The 20,871-nt window shown below is 38.2% G+C and overlaps 1 protein-coding gene across 1 annotated transcript in view; it reads right to left on the bottom strand.

The window, feature by feature from the left end:
* Positions 1–20,871, bottom strand: part of LOC101743882 (uncharacterized) — a 253,724-nt gene that overhangs the window by 63,971 nt on the left and 168,882 nt on the right. Inside the window, exon 4 of the mRNA XM_012689799.4 lies at positions 20,718–20,748. The gene's annotated coding sequence lies outside the window, so the exon portion shown is untranslated. The remainder of the gene's footprint in view (positions 1–20,717; positions 20,749–20,871) is intronic.

Below are 20,871 nucleotides of genomic sequence, written 5' to 3' on the forward strand. Positions count from 1 at the left end.
GGATCCTGCTGCCGGGCGTCATCCCTGGAGCCATTCAAGCCCATCGTATTATATTTAAGTATTTATTTATTTTGTCGATGTAGTGCGCCGAGACGCGCATAACGAACAGCCCCCCCCTAGTATAACATCTTGCATCCACATCACCCCTGCCCTGTGTGGCAGGGAGCTTCGTCCCGGGCAGTGGGGATTGCCCCGAGGCCCGTTCCGTACCCCCGAAAGGGGGTACGACGACCCTTCTTGCTCTTGCTTGGGGGGTTAGTCTCGAAAGAGACTGTTTTGCTCGCCGAATAAATAAATAAATTTAATAAATGATATGAGTGGGTGATAATGTGAAGTCGTTACGAATGCACAATCGACAAGTTCGAGTTGCTTTTACGACCCAAGGTCGCGACGCCAGCGATAGTGCGTCAAGAATTCGCAACAATGCCGCGATCGATGCGACAACGACAATGCAGCGAAACTCAAGACACAAGATCGCGACGGCAGCGACAGTTTCTCGTAAAAACACGTCCGGACTGTAAGGTGATGCAATCGGAGGTGGGTGGCGCAATTACGTTGTAGATGTATATGGGCTCTAGTAACCTAACACCAGGTAGGCAGTCAGCGCGTCCACCCATCTAAGCAATAAAAAAAGGTGATAAAATATCAACTAATGTAGTTAAAAGGTATTTGTTAGTTACTAGCGCCATTACAGCTTCGGAAGAGCTAGCAAAATGAGAAGCAAGTGAACAGTCACGATCGATGGTGTGCAAATTTCCCGATAAGAAGCTGATTTGTCCCTTGAGCCTTATCCAAATAGAATAGAAAAAGAGAATTTATTGTTTTGAATTTAGAAATGTTTGGGACTGAGAAAAGGGTAAGTTTTAGGACTCACTCCGTAGTTCGTTGATGCACTATTCAATTTTCTCACTGGCGAGAGTTATATGTGCTGGTTGATCAACAAATCACAATTTTATCGTTTTTGCACCGGCACCATGTTTTAGTTTTTTTACACACTCACTCTTCGCGCCATTTTCACACGCGTAGCTTTTATTGTAGTGTCAACAGATGGCGTGGATAGGGGTTTGAGGAAGGAATAAGGAAAAGGAAGTCCCAACATTTATATTCCGACTTCTGCCCACAAAGAACATGATAGTGAAAGCTGATATGGCGCTTAGCCAAGAAGGGAAGAGATTATGAAAAAAATTTACTGTTTCTGCCTTATCTTTCTCTCACTGCTGAGGATCGTGGCCACATGTGATTTCCCTTAATAGTGTTCGATCATGAGTAGCAGGGACCGCGTGATATATATCAAGGGGTAAAAGGCTATTTCTTTTAAGCGACTTTTCAATTAATACGCGACCTTTATCTTTGTAATTAAGATGCATTTCATCCATAAGATAAGATGTTCTTGATTGCACTTCAATTGAGTTGTATCCATGCTCCATGCAAATAGTTGAAAAAGTTTTTTGTTACAATATTTTCCCCAAATTTTAAACTTTAAATGGCTATCTAAAAGCTTAAATAGCCTTTCACCTAGAAGGGTAGTAGTGTATATAGAAAAATATACTACCAACCGCTTTCATTATTAGATCTGACCATCTGGCTTGTGTTCTGCCCCTGGCGCGCTGGCCAACTAACAACGGCCCATTTATGAACATTTCATGAACTTACGTTATGACTAGCCGTATTATTTATAGTTATCTATACTAATATTATAAAGAGGAAAGATTTGTTTGTTTGTTTGTTTCGAATAGGCTCCGAAACTACTGGACCGATTTGAAAAATTTTTTTTCCATTAGAAGCCGACATTGTCCCTGATGAACATAGGCTACTTTTTTTAAAATTTTTTTATTTTATTTTTTTGGTTTCATGTGTGTTTTAATGTTTCCGAAGCGAAGCGAGGGCGGGTCGCTAGTAGCTTATATAATAATTACGGCAAATACGTCGGAATTTTTATTTATTGCTTATTTCGATGAACGAACTCACGGCCCACCTGGTGTTAAGTAGCTACCGGAGCCCATCGAGTACATTCCAAGTAAATTCTGCCACCAACCTTGAGATATGAGTTCTAAGGTCTCCGTTTTTACAATACAACGGCAGCCCCATCCTTCAAACCGAAACGCATTACTGCTTCACGGTAGAAATACGCAGAGTGGTGGTACCAACTGGTGCGGTCACACACAACGTCCACCAGTAATTACGCATATTAATTTTTTTTGCGGGTGTGATTTTTGCTTCCTTGACAAAAGTTTGCTCAAGATTTGTATAATTAACGACGAGATACAATAAAAATAATTAAAATTTAGAAAGGTTTAAAATATTGTTCATAACAATTGAGGCCATCAGCGCAAAAGTGGTCTAACCCACAATTTTTCATAATCACGCTTATATGTATGTGTATTGCAATTTATTTAAAATACAATTTTTGATGCAAAACCGGCCTATCCATAGTTTTACTTATAAATAACAGATCGCTCTGTATTATTTATATGTCTCTGTATAGTTATTATTTTTGCGCGAATTGTTTTTTTGTCTACTCAAATTCAAATTCATGTAAACTTAAACCTCATTGTTCCATAATAGCTATGGTAAGCTTAGACTACTTTTGCGCTGACCGCCTCAATTAACAGTTATGTAATCTATTGACTAACTCATGCATCGTTTACTGAACTTGACAATAAGATCTTCCTAGTCAATTACTTGAATGCACAGAATATCACAAAAACGCAGTGAGCAAAATACAGCAATCTAGAAAGTCTGTTTCGTACTTATTCTCTTGGCCGTTTTGGCAAATGTTGGCGGATAGAAATAAAATTTTACAGCTAATGAAGCGGCCAAACGGGCGGGAAGAATGCATTTTGTTTGCAAACTGCAGTGTTTGCATTGAGCTTATGTTGTAGTGGAAAGAAAAATATAAACGTCTACAAAAGGACGCCTTTATTTCGCGTTAGGCAACGAGTTCGTAGCACACCTGATGTTAAACAGTTACCGACATCCGAAGAGGCCTTGTCCTGGGTCGTGAGATCGAATACTAAATAGCAATACTCAATTTACTGGTGGTAGGACCTCTAGTGAGTCCGCGCGGGTAGGTACCACCACCCTGCCCATTTCAGCCGTGAAGCAGTAATGCGTTTCGGTTTGAAGGGTGGGGCAGCCGTTGCAACTATATTTGAGACCTTAGAACTTATATCTCAAGGTGGGTGGCGCATTTACGTCATAGATGTCTATGGGCTCCAGTAACCACTAATCACCAGGTGGGCTGTGAGCTCGTCCACGCATATAAACAATAATTTTTTTTATAATAAATTGGAAAACAAAAATTTAAAACATAAAAATGTTTCACATCTATAGGTATAATAGTCTGGCCACTGCTCTGTAGCACATGTAAATCTGGGCTACATAGCTCTGTAGTTATTTGGCCTGAAAATAACATAACCTGCTCTACTTACTTCATTTTATTAAGCGATGCTCTTCATCGCAGAGTAATAGTAGTTAAAAAGTAATTTAAAAAAATACCTTCCCTTCAAACCCTAATCTGCCACAATCTAATTACCATCCATACACCGAATATTTATACTTATTGCACGAAATTTGGGGTAGCTATGAGCTCCAGTAGCCGTCTCAGAAGCTCTTTGTCCTGTTTTTCTTATAATCGAATGTCAAAAACTTTTGTGGGCGTAAGCAAAATAATCTTTGATTTCAGATTGATTGGTACATAAAAGTTCGCAAGTATGGGGTCTGGTGGCGCCCCTTCACGCCTAGACGGCGATTTCATTTGTTTTATTGGTATTTTTACCGAAGCCGAGGGGAGAAACGGCGACGGAGCGTCAGACATTTCCTTGCTGTGATGACTATAGATTAAAGGTATCGTTTCAAGGACCACGCTTAAAACTTTAAGAGATGTTCCTCAATAATTGTTTCTATAATGTGATTATAAATTATCTGTAGAAGAACTATCTTCTCGTCTTTATTTTAATACTATATAGATGAATTAATATAAAATTTTAATATTACTTTTATTAAAGTTATGGAACATTCTGATCTTACAAATCGTTTTGTAACGACATGTGATCACGGCACCTGCAAGATGTCGAAATATCGGAGAATCATTAAATATGAACATTGTGGTAAGAATCCGTTAAATAGTATTGTGTGTAATATTCTGAAATTAATCTGTAAACAATTGCCTGCTTGCGTTACGGAAAATCCACGATACTGTTAATTTATCTATTTACCGAGACATCGTCGACATTTTAAAAGTAAATAATAATATATTGTTAATAACTTTATTATTTTAGGACACTGTTTTTTTTAACCTGCCTTTTTATTTATTGCTTAGATGGGTGGACGAGCTCACAGCCCACCTGGTGTTAAGTGGTTACTGGAGCCCACAGACATCTACAACGTAAATGCGCCACCCACCTTGAGATATAAGTTCTAAGATCTCAGTATAGTTACAACGGCTGCCCCACCCTTCAAACCGAAACGCATTACTGCTTCACGGCAGAAATAGGCAGGGCGGTGGTACCTACCCGTACGGACTCACAAGAGATCCTACCACCAGTAATAACGCAAATTATAATTTTGCGGGTTTGATTTTTATTACACGATGTTATTCCTTCACCGTGGAAGTCAATCGTGAACAGTTGTTAAGTACGTATTTCATCAGAAAAATTGGTACCCGCCTGCGGGATTCAAACACCGGTGCATCGCTACATACGAATGTACCGGACGTCTTATCGTTTGGGCCACGACGACTTCAAACCTATTTGCTAAAGGGCTAACACTAGACCTAGCAAGAGCAGTGCTTCACAGAATCTACCACCGGATCGGAATCGCAATCCACTGAGAAAGTCCGCCGAGAAACTCAGTAGGAATGACACTGTGTAAAATACATTTATAGGCGTAAACAGCTTTCGTAAAAAATATAGCGAAAAAAAAACTAAATGACATCAAATTCAAAACATATTATCATTGTGTGCAGGCATATACGCAGTTGAAGTTAAACTTTCAAAAGCAGGTAAGTATTCTGTCTCAATATGTAGTAAGCTTATAAATATTTATAAATAGAATTTCGGTCTCTTTTTAGCGTCTTTTTTGTTTTATTGAATTTCAAATCCAAGTCTTACGATAAAATTTTCACTTAAAAAAAAATTGAATAAAAACCTGCATTATAAATCTAAACAAAATTTATAACAGGTTTTAAAACTAAGACATTAAATATATAATAGATGTGTAACAATATTGATAGCTAATAAAAACAATATACTCTCTATATGCAGAGTTAAATCAATATAAACGAATTTTAATGACAATTTTACGTGTACGTAAATATATATCTTATACGCGGTCGCCGAGTTCAAAAGTCTACTTTAATCTCGAGCCGACGCGCGTCGACGTGGGTACAAATTGCGCGGTTAAGAAGCGACTGCACTTGCAATTTGTCGGCGATAGTTTCACGATGCTCTTATTTTGTTGGGTCGAAGATGTCTTAAATATTTCCAACTAAATTATAGAGCTCTTAATTATATAAAATAAATTTATATGATATAAGTAATCTTTATACCGCAATGTTGTGCTTTCATCAAGAGTAGTACATATTAGAGACTTAGTACATATTACTTTGGATAAAATTGTAATTTCCTGCGGGAATCTGTGGTGTTAGCCATCATAGAACACAAGATATTTGACAGATGCCTGAATCTCACCAACGACATTTTCAAGTAAGCTTGCAGTCTACCGAGCAATTAGAACCCGCTGGCTCGGTGGAAGATCTTCCCTTCGTCGTTGCTCCCAAATATATTCAAAATATACATATAATGATCAGTACCGTCACCTCGATTGACACGAGTACATACATAGGGCGTCATATATGTACATTAGCTTCGAATACGCCTCCGCGATTTGGTTTGGGTCGTTGATCTTGTACGAGTCTCCGCTTTTATATGATTTCGTTAGAGCAAAATTCGTGATGGTCTACTGGAAAACGAAATAAATCTACATTTTAACTTTTAAAATCATAAAAACACAGTCAGTGTTTCGATAGTATGAAATTCAGTTTAGAATCAATTTCCGCGTTGAATTCATTTACAAACAAACTCGAGGGGTGAATGTTTTTTCCATAAGTCGATATTTTTCATCGACCGATCTGAGAAAGGCTTTAGCGGTATCATAGGCAAAATATGGGGCTTTTTGGCAGGTTGTTTGATATTTACTAACTGAAGCTTTTTACTAAATTGACGGAAGCTGAGTGCCGAGAGCTACTGAGACAACAATATTAATATTATCTTGCTCTACATGACGAAAGCTAGTGGTGTTAGAGCACATCATATTATGGAAGTATTCTTCTTCTTCTTCTTCTTCCTATTCGTACACTCTTGACAGAGTGGTCGTGGTCATGCATCAGTCGGATCCTGCGATACCGATGCTCTCGCGATGCGACGCCATGTGGCACGGTGTTTCGCAGAGTGAGAGAAATTGTTTATGTTGGAGTGAGTCACAGATTTTATGAGGTCGGTCCATCCTAAGTATATTGTACATAAAATCCTACTCTACTTGTCAAAACAAACAATTTACAATCAAGACGTTAAAGAACCGAAATAACTAATAGACCCATTAAAAGTCATTTCCCCCAAAAGCCGTACCTATTCCATTAAAGTAATTAAAATAGCGGTATGTTAGGTTTTTCCGGCCCCGTTCGTTCACGTAATTGGTGTCCGGATATTTTGATGTATGAACTATGTAATTCAAGGAGTCGTGTTACCGTGTTGCATGACGATTGCAATAGGAGGGAGGGTCGGAAAAAAAATCGAATAAATTTTCAAATCAAAAAAAGTTTTTGTCTATTGTTCATATCATGATAAATCTGTGGTAAATTTTTTTTTAGTAGTAGAAAAGAAAAAGATATAGTAATGCTGATGTAGTGATCATCAGGAAAAACCCAGTAAACCTAAAACGATCGTTTAAATTTTAAGTTTAGAATAAACCCTTCCGGACCGCCTTTCGCTCAATCGAAGAAGCTACCTTCATTGATCTCTATAAAATAGACTTGATCATTAATTTTCAGAAACAAACCTGTCTTACGTTCTGGCTTAAAGGACTCAACAGTCGCTTTACAAAATAATTGAACCTCATGTCCAATGTCCTTAATGCCAAATATTTTTATTTTATTTTATTCCTTAGATGGGTGGACGAGCTCACAGCCCACCTGGTGTTAAGTGGCTACTGGAGCCCATAGACAGCTACAGCGTAAATGCGCCACACACCTTGAGATATAAGTTCTAAGGTCTCAAGTATAGTTACAACGGCTGCCCCACCCTTCAAACCGAAACGCATTACTGCTTCACGGCAGAAATAAGCAGGGTCGTGGTAGCTATCCGTGCGGACTCACAAGAGGTCCTACCACCAATAAAAAAGTATCATGGAAGTACTGCATAGAGACAGTAATATTGGCTCGTACGCTTAAAACATAATTAAAACCGCTCCATTCTTTTGGTTCAAAAATTGTAACATACGATTTCAATCTATAATCCGGATACATGAAAGGGTAATTCGTAAAATCCGTCCGAATGTATAAGGATCAAGCACCGAGCCGGAATTATTCGAAGTTGATTGCACAGCGCACTTGCCACTTATCACACTAAAATCATTTACATTAACGCGGCGGGGCCGAGCTCACCCATGACCCACCTGATATAAAGCCGTTACACAAACTTTAATTCCGGCGTTTAACTTAATTCTAGTATAAAGTATTGTGATATCCAGACGGGTAAGCACCACAATGAGCTCCCCTCCACGGTGTTTCCCGAGCGCTATGACATGTCCTTCTTCAAACGAGGCTCGTGAAGAGTATTAAGCGGTAGGCAGCGGCTTGGCTCTGCCCCCGGCATTGTTGAAGTCCATGGGTGACGGCAACCACTCACCATCAGGTGGGCCGTATGGTCGTTTGCCTACAAGGGCAAAAAAAAAAAAACAATCCGGCCTATTCCTTATAAAATGTCATGCGTTTCAGTTTGAAAGGTTGTCGTATCGACTATAAAAGCGTTGCAGTCAGTAAGTAATCGGAACTACTCGAAGTGAAACAGCGAACGGATCACCTGAAGCGAAGCGGAGGAAGCGAATTGAGAATTTTAAAGTGTTTGTGAAGTGTTCTAAGTGCTAATACAGTTTTTAATTTGTACTTGTTATATGTCTACAAATATACGTTATACGTGTATTTGTAGAATTTTATTAATTGCGAGCCCCAGCGCGTAACAATATAATATCCATTTATTTCAGATATTACATCCATATGCATGTAGCATTAAAAATAACATTTCACTTAAATAAAAAAAAATTACAACAATTTCGGAATAAAATTAAAATTAATGACATAAAAGTACAATTTCAGAATAAAATTAAAATTCATGTCATAAAAGTTACAAATTACTAAAGAGATGAATATCAAAACAATTTAAGTTTCAACCTCACGGTGCACGGTTCCATGCGTGTTGTAATGTCCATGAGCTTTAGTACCTTCTGTGAGCCGTGAGCGTGCCTGTCTTTCTGTAACATGAATAAATGTAATATCGAAAAGTAAATAAGAGGTGGTTTACGTACGCTCATGGAATTGCCCCCTCAAAAATCGTAAACAAACAACAACGCGATCAAACAAATACAGATTTCGTTCTCGCGAAATAGATAATTCATACTTATAACAAACTAGCGGCCCGCCCTGGCTTCGCATGGGTAGTAGCGCACGCGATGTAAAAAAAAAAATGTACACGTTGGGTTACATTATTGGAGTTTCAGTAAGGATCCCTAATTTTCTGGAAAATATAATAAATATAGCCCTATGTCACCCGGGGATAGCGTAGCTTTCCAATAGTGAAAGAATTTTTCAAATCGGTTCAGTAGTTTCGGAGCCTATTCAATACAAACAAACAAACAAACAAATATTTCCTCTTTATAATATTAGTATAGATAGACAAACAAAAATTCCAACCGTTTATCTAAAAAAAAAAAGAGTGAATTTGGTTAACAAATATGTCTCTCGTAAGGTCGTTGAACCGTGTATACATCTACATATTTACACCTGCAGGACAAAGCGATATACATGTTTTCCTTGCGTCGGTAAACATTGTTTATCTACCATTAGGATGTCTATGCTTTCTTCGCGACTAAAGAAAATTGAAATACGTGTTAAAAAAAGCAATCCAATATAGTATTATCTTCGGTCCTCGTGAGATGTCACCATGATTAAGACAAAGCGATATACATGTTTTTGTTTTGTCGGTTAACATTGTATATCTGCAACTGGGATGTCCATGCTATCTACATGACTAAAAAAAGTTGAAATACTTGTTAATAATGGTCTAATATAGTACATAACTGGTGGTAGGATGTGTTGTGAGTCCGCACGAGTAGGTACCACCGCCCTGCCTATTTCTGCCGTGAAGCAGTAATGAGTTTCGGTTTGAAGGGTAGGCAGCCGTTGTAACTATATTGAGACCTTAGAACTTATATCTCAAGGTGTGTGGCGCATTTACGTTGTAGATGTCAATGGGCTCCAGTAACCACTTAACACCAGGTGGGCTGTGAGCTCGTCCACCCATCTAAGTAATAAAAAAAACATATTTTCTTCGGTCTTCGTGAATCGATACTTTACTTTTGTGTTTTAAATCGACAGCTTTGTCGTTCTTGCCCGTTATACAGTTTACGAAACATCTGAACCAATAAAATTAGTATAAAGAATAGTTATAAATGCGAGATATTGCAGAAATAATTGTTTTAATTATAAACTCAGTATACCTGTCTTTCATCGACAACATTAAATATTCAAATAAATCTATTTCGATATTGTACGATAGATAATTACGATGGAACTTAAAATTGACTAGCATTAATAAATAGGGCCATGAATATCTCTCTGTGCGATATAAGAACAAATAAAGTTTGGAACACTTTGTCAAATTTTGATACGAACAGAACGATAATAAATAGCCTTAGTGCTTCGTTCGTGTAATCATGGCCACAGCACCGTGAGTCAATGGTAACTCCGACCATGAATAGTTAAAAACGATCGATGAAGTCTACACGCTACGGAGTAAATGTCAGACAATACGACAAACTCGAAAGATAAGGCCTTTACGGAGATTTCTGAGAAAGAAGTTTTATTAGATTAAGATTTGTGGTCATTAGAGGTATACATGGGATGACGACGCTCACACGTGATCACGACAACGAAATATGAAACATCGTAGATTGTTAAACTAAGAGGATAAACACGAAAGAGAACCTTGCATTGTATCGTATGTTCTTTAGACAATGACTGGCCTTCTGTAGAGAATCTTGATGTTACTTTCCTAATTCTCCACCTCGTTTGAGGTATAAAGATCATGTGAGCCTATGCTTTGCGACATCACAACGTTTCTATTAGAACTAAAAACAGAATAATCAAATTACCTCAAAACCAAAAAAAGCAAGTACTTCTGTTTTCCTACTCAGATAACTAAGACAACAGAACCCTTCTTCAGCATTGTGTATCGATTAAAAGATTGTCGAGAAAGTCTGCTTTGTGTTTCCGATAGTTTGTTATGATCGCGTTTCTAATTTGCTGTCAGTAACAATGTTTGTGAAATATCTACAATATATAAATATCTTATTTTCCAGTACATTGGTAAACTTATTTATCTTTTAGATAGGTGAATGTACAAAATCACGACCTACCAGTGATGAAGCCCATAGATATAAACAGCGTAAATAAAATAAATAAAAAATTTATATATTTTAAATTTAACAATATATTTCAACCGGTGGACAGAACACCAGTGAGATGGTCAGATCTGGTAAAGAAAGCACTTGGTGGTAGTCTGTACCATGCTGTCCATGCCACCCATGATCGCACACTGTAGAGGAACGTCATATGTGGTCGCGATCCTCAGCAGTGAGGGAACGATATAGAAGAAGAAGGAATGCCATCACCCATCTTGGGACTTGAACTCTATAATAGCAACGCCATAATTGCCTTCTTATATAAGAAGAGACCCGCGGCATTCTCAAAGTGTTCCTCGAGAACGTGATTCGCGACGCTGTCTCATACACCAAACACACCAAAAGGGAGACCGTCACCATTATGGATGCTAATGCTAAGTCTAGACTAAGTCACAGCTTTTACTTTAGAACGTCTGCTCCGCTCTTCAAACTAAAATGCATTACTGCTTGTCTGCAAAAATAAGCAGGGTGCTCACCATTCCTAAGAGCTGACAAAACGCCTTACCGCTAGTAAAAACCAGACTTCTTTTTGCATGTTGGGGAATTCTGAGTTGTAATATACATAGGCTTTAATAAAAATAAAAAAAACCTATTCGCTGGTAGCCTAAGAGGCTATTGTAGCTACGCCCGGACGGGTACGTGAACTCACGGGCTCAACCTGAGAGAATTTGCTAGCACTAGCCCCAGCAAGAGCAGTGCTTCGCAGAATCTACCACCGTTCGGAATCGCGACTCACTGGGAAGATCTGGCGAGAAACTCAGTGCGCCCGAGTAACTGGTCTTCAGAAAGTGAACCATGTAGTCTACTCGTCTACTTTAAGGCTAGGCTACGTAATGAGATCAGGTGAAAGACCTTTCTAAAACCCCACTTAACGAGTGCGTACGCCAAGCATTAGTTCACAAACTATGGAAAGCTGCTGTTAAGGCTTCAATAAATAATTTTACTGGTGGTAACATTTGATTACTGGTGGTAGGACCTCTTGTGAGTCCGCGCGGGTAGGTACCGTGAAGCAGTAATGCGTTTCGGTTTGAAGGGTAGGGCGGCCGTTTTAACTATACTGAGATCTTAGAACTTATATCTCAAGCTGGGTGGCGCATTTCCGTTGTAGATGTCTATGGGCTCCAGTAACCACTTAACACCAGATGGGCTGTGAGCTCGTCCACAATAAAAAAAAACAAGAATTCCACATAAGTACGATTGCTCTGCCCAGAGTAACCGGCTATGATGATGATGACGTGATGAGATATAGACTATTAGAATCTTCAGCAATTCTGTGTAAACTCATATAAGCCATTCGAAAAACAAAAACGTTAACAAAAAATAAACCTAACAAATTAAACAATAACGAGCGGTACCGGAGAAACTTGGAAAACAGAAGTTGCGGAGAAGATTTTTTTTATTCGTATCATTTCGCTTCCGCGTTATTGCGTTGAAGGAGGAAAGTTTCTCAAACAAATTATATGCGGTTGTCTCGGAACTTTGTTACGATCGTGGGGAGGGTTTGCGATGCTCTTTGTTATTATATAAAAGTCTGCAGATGTATAATGCCCGTCTAGGCTTGTGGGTGTCTGGGTGGGTATGCGATTCCAGCAAATACACTCGCTTTGTGTCAGCATGAGTTCAGCGCTGTACCTACTGTGTTTCGACAAGTGATTACACGTAACTTTTGTTAGTGCTTGCTCGACTTAAGTGGATTTCAAACTCGCGCGTGATTCCATCATTGCATTAAATATGTGGAAAGAAGTGTTCAGACCGTGTAAGCAAAACTGACAGACAACATCAAAACAATCGGGCCTTCCCAACATCTTGGTCCAGAAAATTGTGTAATATATCGGTTGTTGTATATGACCCATGATGTCTTCAAGCTACTTCCATTACTAGCCCGCTGTGTTTCTCGCCGGGCTTCTCAACGGGCCGCGATTTCGATCTGGTAGTAGATTCATTCGCAAAGCAGCGGCTCTTGAGTTGTTAGGTCTCTTTCGGAGGCACTCGGGCAGCTGTTAGCAAATCCCACCCCTCCTGGCTGAGCCTTTGCTCGCCCACCTGTCCTGCTGAAACTGGAAAGGCCTTCGGGCCACCAGTAATCCTTCAATCATAAAAAAAAAAAAACTTCCATTACTGCTCGTCTCGCAAAGGATTATCTTTATCCGATCTTTTAGGTAGGCCGAATCAGTTTCAGGATCCCCACACCGATCGGGAACGCGGAATGCTTATGGCGTAGCGGAGATCACCAAAGACAAAAGATAATGGCTACACTATTTGTCCAAGAGTACGAACTTCACGAGACTGAATTCGCGAGGGGGCTGGGGGGGCAACCGCGGACACCGCACCTGTCACCTTGGTTTCCTGGAGTGACTCTTATCCTATATCGAGAGAGTGAGCAGGGTGAGTTATGACCATATGGTTCTATCATCTTATGCATTTATGTCACGAAGCACTCATACCTTGACGTCCATATTTCTTTATGACTCTTAATACCCAATTATCGAATTCTGGTATACAAATTTGGCAAAGATTCGATACGTGTCTCTAAGTATATTTATATTTTCAATTTTTCATGTCACTTGTGACGTGGTATCAAAGTTAAATTAGCGAATAGTTTAATCTTGCGTTTGTTATTATCTTGTTATTATCATTATATTATTATGTCTATGGGCTCCAGTAACCACTTAACACCAGGTGGGCTGTGAGCTCGTCCACACATCTAAGCAATAAAAAAAAAAAAAAAAAAAAAAAAAATGTATTATTGCCGACATTTTGAACACAGTTTTCCTGGTCACGACCGACTGTACCTACTGTTAAAATATGTAGTTTCAACTACCTATATCTTCAAATCGCGAGTTTTATTTATTGCTTAGATGGGTGGATGAGCTCACAGCCCACCTGGTGCTAAGTGGTTACTGGAGCCCATAGACATCTACAACGTAAATGCGTCACCCACCTTGAGATATAAGTTCTAAGGTCTCAAGAATAGTTACAAAGGCTGCTCTACCCTTCAAACCGAAACGCATTACTGCTTCACGGCAGAAATAGGCAGGGTGGTAGTACCTACCCGTGCGGACTCACAAGAGGTCCTACCACCAGTAAAAGTACCGAAGAAAGAAGAGTACCAAAGAAATCACTATAGCTAATTTAGTTAAGATGTTATGCGGTCAATTTATTTAATTATTTTCATTGATTCGCTACGTAGTAATTAACTAATTGTTCTTAGTATACTTTTCGTCATCATTAATACAGTTTGACTCCAAATTACTTCCCATCATTCGTGCCAAGCCCAGACCATCCTTGTTATATCCGCGGCACGTTCCATTGTTTACATCCCTCCGACAATGAACTGCACTCATACAAATTGAATCATATCCCTTTTACGAATCCGTTTTCTACTCATAAAACGCAAATAAAATTTTGATGTTATCGCGGATAACATAATCTATACTAATATATAAATCTACAGTGGTTTTTACGGATGTTACGTTATAACTACTGAACCGTGCATCCGATTGACTTGAAACTTGGTATCCATGTAGAAAATACATGTACTTAATGGTTTTTTTTTTTTTTTTTGGGTCAGGAGGAAATCGCCGGACTTCCGCCCTTTTCTGGGGATACTGGGCGGGGTATGTCAGAGTCGAACTGACTAAAACCTCCTGTCGCTCAACAACCAACGTCCAAACCTCGCATGAGACAGAACTCATGACAAGGCAAAGGGGGGAAAGTGAAGCGTTTAGTGCGGAGCACATCTCTCCCATCACCCTCCCCCTCGGGACGCCGGACTGGCGGTCGTCGGCGCCACGACCACCAGCCCTCTCGGTCGGCAGACTGTCCGAAGCCCGCCTAGATGGCGCCGGTTAGAGTGGGTGTACTTAATGGATAGGCTAATATTTATATGAGTCTTGGACTCCCTAATAATAATGACAATAAATAATAATGTTAATTTTAAATGCCCAGCGAAGCGGACGAGTACGGCTAGTAGATTTAAAAAAAGATGGTTCTAGAAAAATTTTTTTTTTTTTTTTTTTTTTTTTTTTTTTTTTTTTTTTTTTTTTTTTTTTTTTTTTTTTTTTTTTTTTTTTTTTTTTTTTTTTATTTGAATAGATTGGTATAGGAACACATGAACCAGATGATGTTAAGCTGTTAACGCAAACACACAGAATGCGTAAAAAAATCACGATAGATTGATTGAGAACTAAAATCCAAGGCAAGGCAAAAACCATGAAGCATGAAAACAAACGATTATAGTCGGGAAAATAAAATTAATGTATGACCTCAGATGTCCGTGTTATCATTGGGGATACCAGGTCTTAGTCTATCAGAGAATCAAGGCAAAGTAGATAATTGAAACTGATTTTACAAGTTTATTTTCACGACCGTTGTCTGTTAGCGGGAAATCTGTAAAGTATTCGTAACTATTATAATATAATGACAATAAAAATCACGAGATTAATCCCGAGATCATCGAGATTAAAATTAGTTTTAATTATGTCTAAAAACTAAAACTATTATAAACGGTAGAAGTGAAGTAGGTTCATAAGAAGCGCAATTTATAATACTTATTTAGCTGTTCAAAAATATCCAGACAGCATCGTACAAAAGACTATCTGAAGATAGTTATAATAATGCATACATTTTCGTTTGGCTGCTTTCCAAACGACCAGTATTTTCACACTTATAGTCTCCTTTAAAACTTTAACAATATGGCGACTTAAAAAATATAAGCGTTATATAATTCGATTCAAATTGCTCGCTGCACATATGTACATAATGTACATATTATATATTACGAGTATAATGCTCTTAATTCAGCGGTAGTATCGTCGTAACACTGACTCAGACGACATCTATGTCCAGTATTGTGGCGAAATCATTTATCTTTAAAATCTGTCTTTTGTTTTTAAAATGAATTGCAATCTGCGATGAGCAACATTATTGTTATGTGATATCATGTGGCAAAAATGCTTGTATTGAACAACCCTACGTGCCATTGCCCAATGTGTACTTCTATCCTACTCGGCTTTTAAGAAGTTCTTATCTTTCCCTACCTAATCGTTTGTAGCCTAAAGGGCTATTCCAACTACGCGCGGTTTAGTAGATAAGCTCACGGGACTCAACCTGAGAGGGCTTGCTGAAATTAACCCTAGCAAGTGCTCCGCTGAAGCTACCACCAGATCGGAATCGCGACTTACTGAGTATATCCAGCGAGTAGCTCCAACGGTTGGGTTAGGTCTATGGGCTAATTTGCACGTCGAACTGTTTGTTATATTCCACGAGTTCGGCGAGAACGGTGACCGTTGCTTAGAGAACCTAAAAGCACTGTTTGAAGATAGGACGCAATTATAAAAGACAGTAGGTTTCGTTCTGAAGTTCATTCGATATTATGCAGAAGAAATACTCTAAAATAATGAGGGATTAATTCATTAGTCTTTGTAAATGGTTTCTTTAATTCATTCATAAGATTCATACAAAAATATTTTTTACGCTACCAGCTTCCACTGCGGTCCAAATTTACAATTACTTTTTCGCTAGACCATAATCGAATCTATTACCTATTCAATTAACTTAATGTTTAAGTTTATATGTTGAGTCTTAGCGCATTTATTGCGTTGTTAATTATACTTTCTAGTACAACCTCCCAATAAAAGCTAATTACAAAACCCAAACGTACCGCTCTCTCTTATTGACCTGAATGTGTTAATTTGCGCTGACCATAAACAACGAGGTCTAGACAACACAATAAAGACTACTAGACACAATAAAGACTATTCTAGATTCGTTTTATTGTTTTCTTATTGGGCTACCGCAAAAGCTATTGATCAGGATAACAAAGACAAGAATGAGGGTACAGGAATACACTTTGACAAATAAAGACAAACCGCGAGGCCACAATAAGCCACACCATCAGTATACCGAGTTACGCAGAATTATTGCCAAGTGTTTCAGCACCCCTTTACTGGTGGTATGGCGTCCTGTGAGTTCACACGGATAGGTACCAGCAACCTGCCTATCTCAGCCTATAAGCACTATAAAACTACTGATGTCTTAAGGTGGTAAGGCGGTATTTACACAGTTTCACATACTATTTACCTACTTACTTGGTCACTGCTTGGCAAGGAACCCAAGCATGATGCATTGCTACGATCGTAATATGATACAAATGCTCTCCCACGTTTCCATCATTCATTTCAAATATTTTCATTTGACGGGTCATGCCATGAGTTTATATTTCACCTAGTGCCGATCTTTCAGGACTACCACAAGTTTACAATCAAGGGAAGACCGAAGGTTTTTAAATTGAAAATCTTTAGAATCCATCAGATGAAAAACATTTGCAAAGCAGCATAAGTCTAAACCCATTCATGGTATCTAAAATGCTACGAAATCTGAGATTTATTGTTGAAATTTCAAATGCTTTTTTGTATAATCGTGACCCGAGCTAACTGGCTTAATACGCATAAATCTGGTATAATACGAACCGAATCTGCCATGTTCAATTACCATACCAATATCCTGTCTAGACCTTGAAACTGCCATCTACACGCACAAGATCACAATATATTACGGACGCCTTAGTTTTTGCTCTGGTCCTGGATACAGACCTTCAGACCATTAACCGCAATATGACCGACCCGGTATTGGAACGGATCCAACGTCTTGTATATTATAATTACGTGCATATGGTATCTGAGTTATTAGTTCTTAGTCTATACTTGGGAAAGCCATGAATGTGGGAACGGAAATTCGAAATTGACCACAGGACAGAATTCCAGGGATGCCACAAAAAATAGTGGAACATCCTTTGGATTTTAATAAAAATAATATAATAATTGAGAATAAATCACGCACGGTGATCTGGCTCCAATTTAGGATTCCCTGTCTTATGACTATCGGAAACTGTTAAACATACTTATAAATATATATAATGATATGGAATATTCTAAAAATGGTTGAACAATTGAGTTTTCTGTATAATGTTTTGAAAATAACATTTAAAGCCTTTATTTTCCACAAATTATTATTTTACACTATTATTGAATTAAGTATTAAGCATATTAAGTATTATTGATTGAATTAAGTAAAACTGAACTCCTGTTTTTAAGCTATTGCATAGATTTTATCGCGGGCCTTGAGCGCGGCTTGAGAGCGGAATCATGAAATTCCGTAACGAAAAAAACCTTCCACCCCTCACTACGCCTACTATGTAGCCCGCGTTCAACACAGTCACACGTAGCGCTTGTGTAGTGTTTAAAGTAAGAAGTCTTAACACCAATTTATGTACTATCAAAATATGTAATATAATTTCGTGGGTAACACAACGATAGCGCGATTCAGCTTTTGCGTCAAGCGTCATCTATCGGCGATAAACGGAATTGTAAAATAGAAAATTATATCACATTACAATGCGTTGGGCGTGCCATTTTCTATCGCTTAGTCGAAGAATTTTATTACTACTCCTACTACTCATTCAGTGATTGGAGTGGCATTAAAAATAAACTAGCTAAACCGTTGATTCTGGGCGAATGCGAGTAAGAACTAGCATCCAAAAGCGTGTCTCTATCCCATGTAGCGCTCTCTAGTGAGTGCGCGGTCAAAATGGAATACTCACAATGTAGCAGATTCATTGAAAGTTAGCCCACTGAGTTTCTCGCCGGATCTTATTTTATTGTTGTTTTAATATTAAATTATTATTGTTGTTGTTGTTATTATAATTGTATAAGTTGATAAACAGTGCTATGCTATAGCTTTACCGCGACAGTCTCCGAGTGCCAAACGTCTTTTTTTTCTCAACGACAGAGGTTTCAGTTAATCTATATAAGAAAAATCTTTTTTTAAATAAAAAGTTTCAAATGTTTTATATAAAAATTACATAAAAAATGTTTTTCTTTACATATGTATAATATATGTTTTAATAAATACATATATAGATTATAAACACCCAGACAAAGTTCATCAGGAATGTTTGCCCGATATGGAAATCGAACCCACGACCCTCGACACAACAATCAACTACTACACCACCAAATCAGTCAATTGTATAAAGGAGCAAAAACGCGATGTTTTTGACTTTGATTGTCACCAAAGCAAGTAAGTCTGAACACTATAAATATGCGTTTGTGAACATTCTAATGTCAGGAACATAGTCACACAACAGTTACCACGCCATTAAGCGCCCTCTTCTATCGGCATAAAGTTGTCACAAAGTTGTTTTCACAAACTTTTCGCTACAATTGTAACTACGTAAGACATTATAGCATTTAAACGCCATATATCGTCGAATAGCAGAAACTAATATCAAAAAGTAGTAAAATCGAGAACGCTCGAGCAGTACAATGCCATCTATTGTCAAACGGCGGAAACGCATATCGAAAATACTCGACTTGTCAGGTATGTTCTCGATAATTCTAGAGATGTCGTATCGACTATAAAAGCACTGCAGGGATGTCACGAAGGCAGTTAGTAATCGAATCCACTCGAAGCGAAACAGCGAACGGCTCACCTGAAGCGAAGCGGAAGAAGCGAATTGAGAATTTTAACGTGTTCGTTCGTGTTCAGTGTGCTAAGCGTTAATACAGTATTAATTTGTACTTCGGTAGAATTTTTATTTATCCCGAACCCCGGCGCGTAACAGTACATACATATATTTTGAGCCAATTAATCTAAGAGGCTGTGTAATGTATTTGAGAATTGTAGACATATGTATATTTTAACATAAATCCAATAGCACTTAAAATAGAAATATGATTAATTCTGAAAAGCTAATCTAATTTATTCGCAAAAACTGTTTCAGGGTGCCTACATAAATACCCATCCAACCTGAATTCCTAAATGTTTTATACCTGAATATAAAGGCCCCGAACAAGAGCCACTCATGTCGAGAATGAAATCAGTTCCTTTAAAAATCACGTAATTGAATTTCGTCAAGGAATTTCGGATAAATGTTTCATTTCTTGCTTCTAAGAAATTTGTTTTGATGATAAAATGAAAGGATATACATATTAAACCTTTTAGTCACATTTTCCTGTGTTTCATCAAAGTAAAATAATACTTATCGACCACTGTAATAAGCTTGAGACTCGACTTTGAAATGTATTTCTGATTTAAAACTACTTTTTTTTTATTGCCCTTGTAGGCAGACGAGCATACGGCCCACCTGATGGTGAGTGGTTACCGTCGCCCATGGACTTCAGCAATGCCAGGGGCAGAGCGAAGCCGCTGCCTACCGCCTGCCTTCTATGGTTTAATCTCGTTTTTTTTTATTGTCTTTACATTATTTTACTGGTGGCAGGTAGTCTTATTAGTCCGCAAGGGTGGGTACCACCACCCCGCCTATTTCTGCCGTGAAGCAGTAATGCGTTTCTGTTCGAAGGGCTGCCCCCGTTGTACTTTATAAACTGAGACATTAGAACTCATATCTCAAGGTGTGTGGCGTCATTTATTATACGTTGTAGATCTGAATGAGCTCCGGTAACCGCTTAAGACCAGATGAGCCGTGAGCAATTTTGGCGAGATCTCGGCTAATCTGGGTTATTATGGGGGAGAGGAATTCAGAGACGTTGTATGGGATTGGTTAATTAATTAGGCCACGGACGTTGCTAGAACGTAACGTCAAATCAATCATTCGTCGCTGTACCAGGAGAGCATGAAAACTTGAAGATTTTCCTTAGGCGGTGTACCTAAATAACGTCTAAGGTGTACATACGATACGTTATCCGTCGATATTTTTGCCAAAAAAAATATTCCTAACATTTACGATTCTTTGCACACCGATTGAACTAACAGGATTTGGAGGTCTGGCAGTTTGTTTGTTTGTCTTTTCATCTTCACGATTAGATGATTCCAGGTGTTGGATAATTTCTGAATTTCCCTCAAATCTATTTACTAAAATTTAAAAACTAGGCTTTCTGATAACGAGACATATGATTTTTAAAGATAAATTAAAAGATATCCCGATGAACTAGATGTCTTTTAATTTACAAATAACAACTTACCCGATTTTTCGAGAGAATCACTACGTTTAATCTGAAACAAAATAAAAGTTATCGCTTATTATTTGATATAAACAAAAACAGACATTAATTAATATGTAACAACATGATAGAGCTAAACGAATTAAGATTGATCAATTTAGTTTTCGACAATTAT

This window comes from Bombyx mori, chromosome 23, assembly GCF_030269925.1.
Source record: "Bombyx mori chromosome 23, ASM3026992v2".
Taxonomy (NCBI): Eukaryota; Metazoa; Arthropoda; class Insecta; order Lepidoptera; family Bombycidae; genus Bombyx; species Bombyx mori.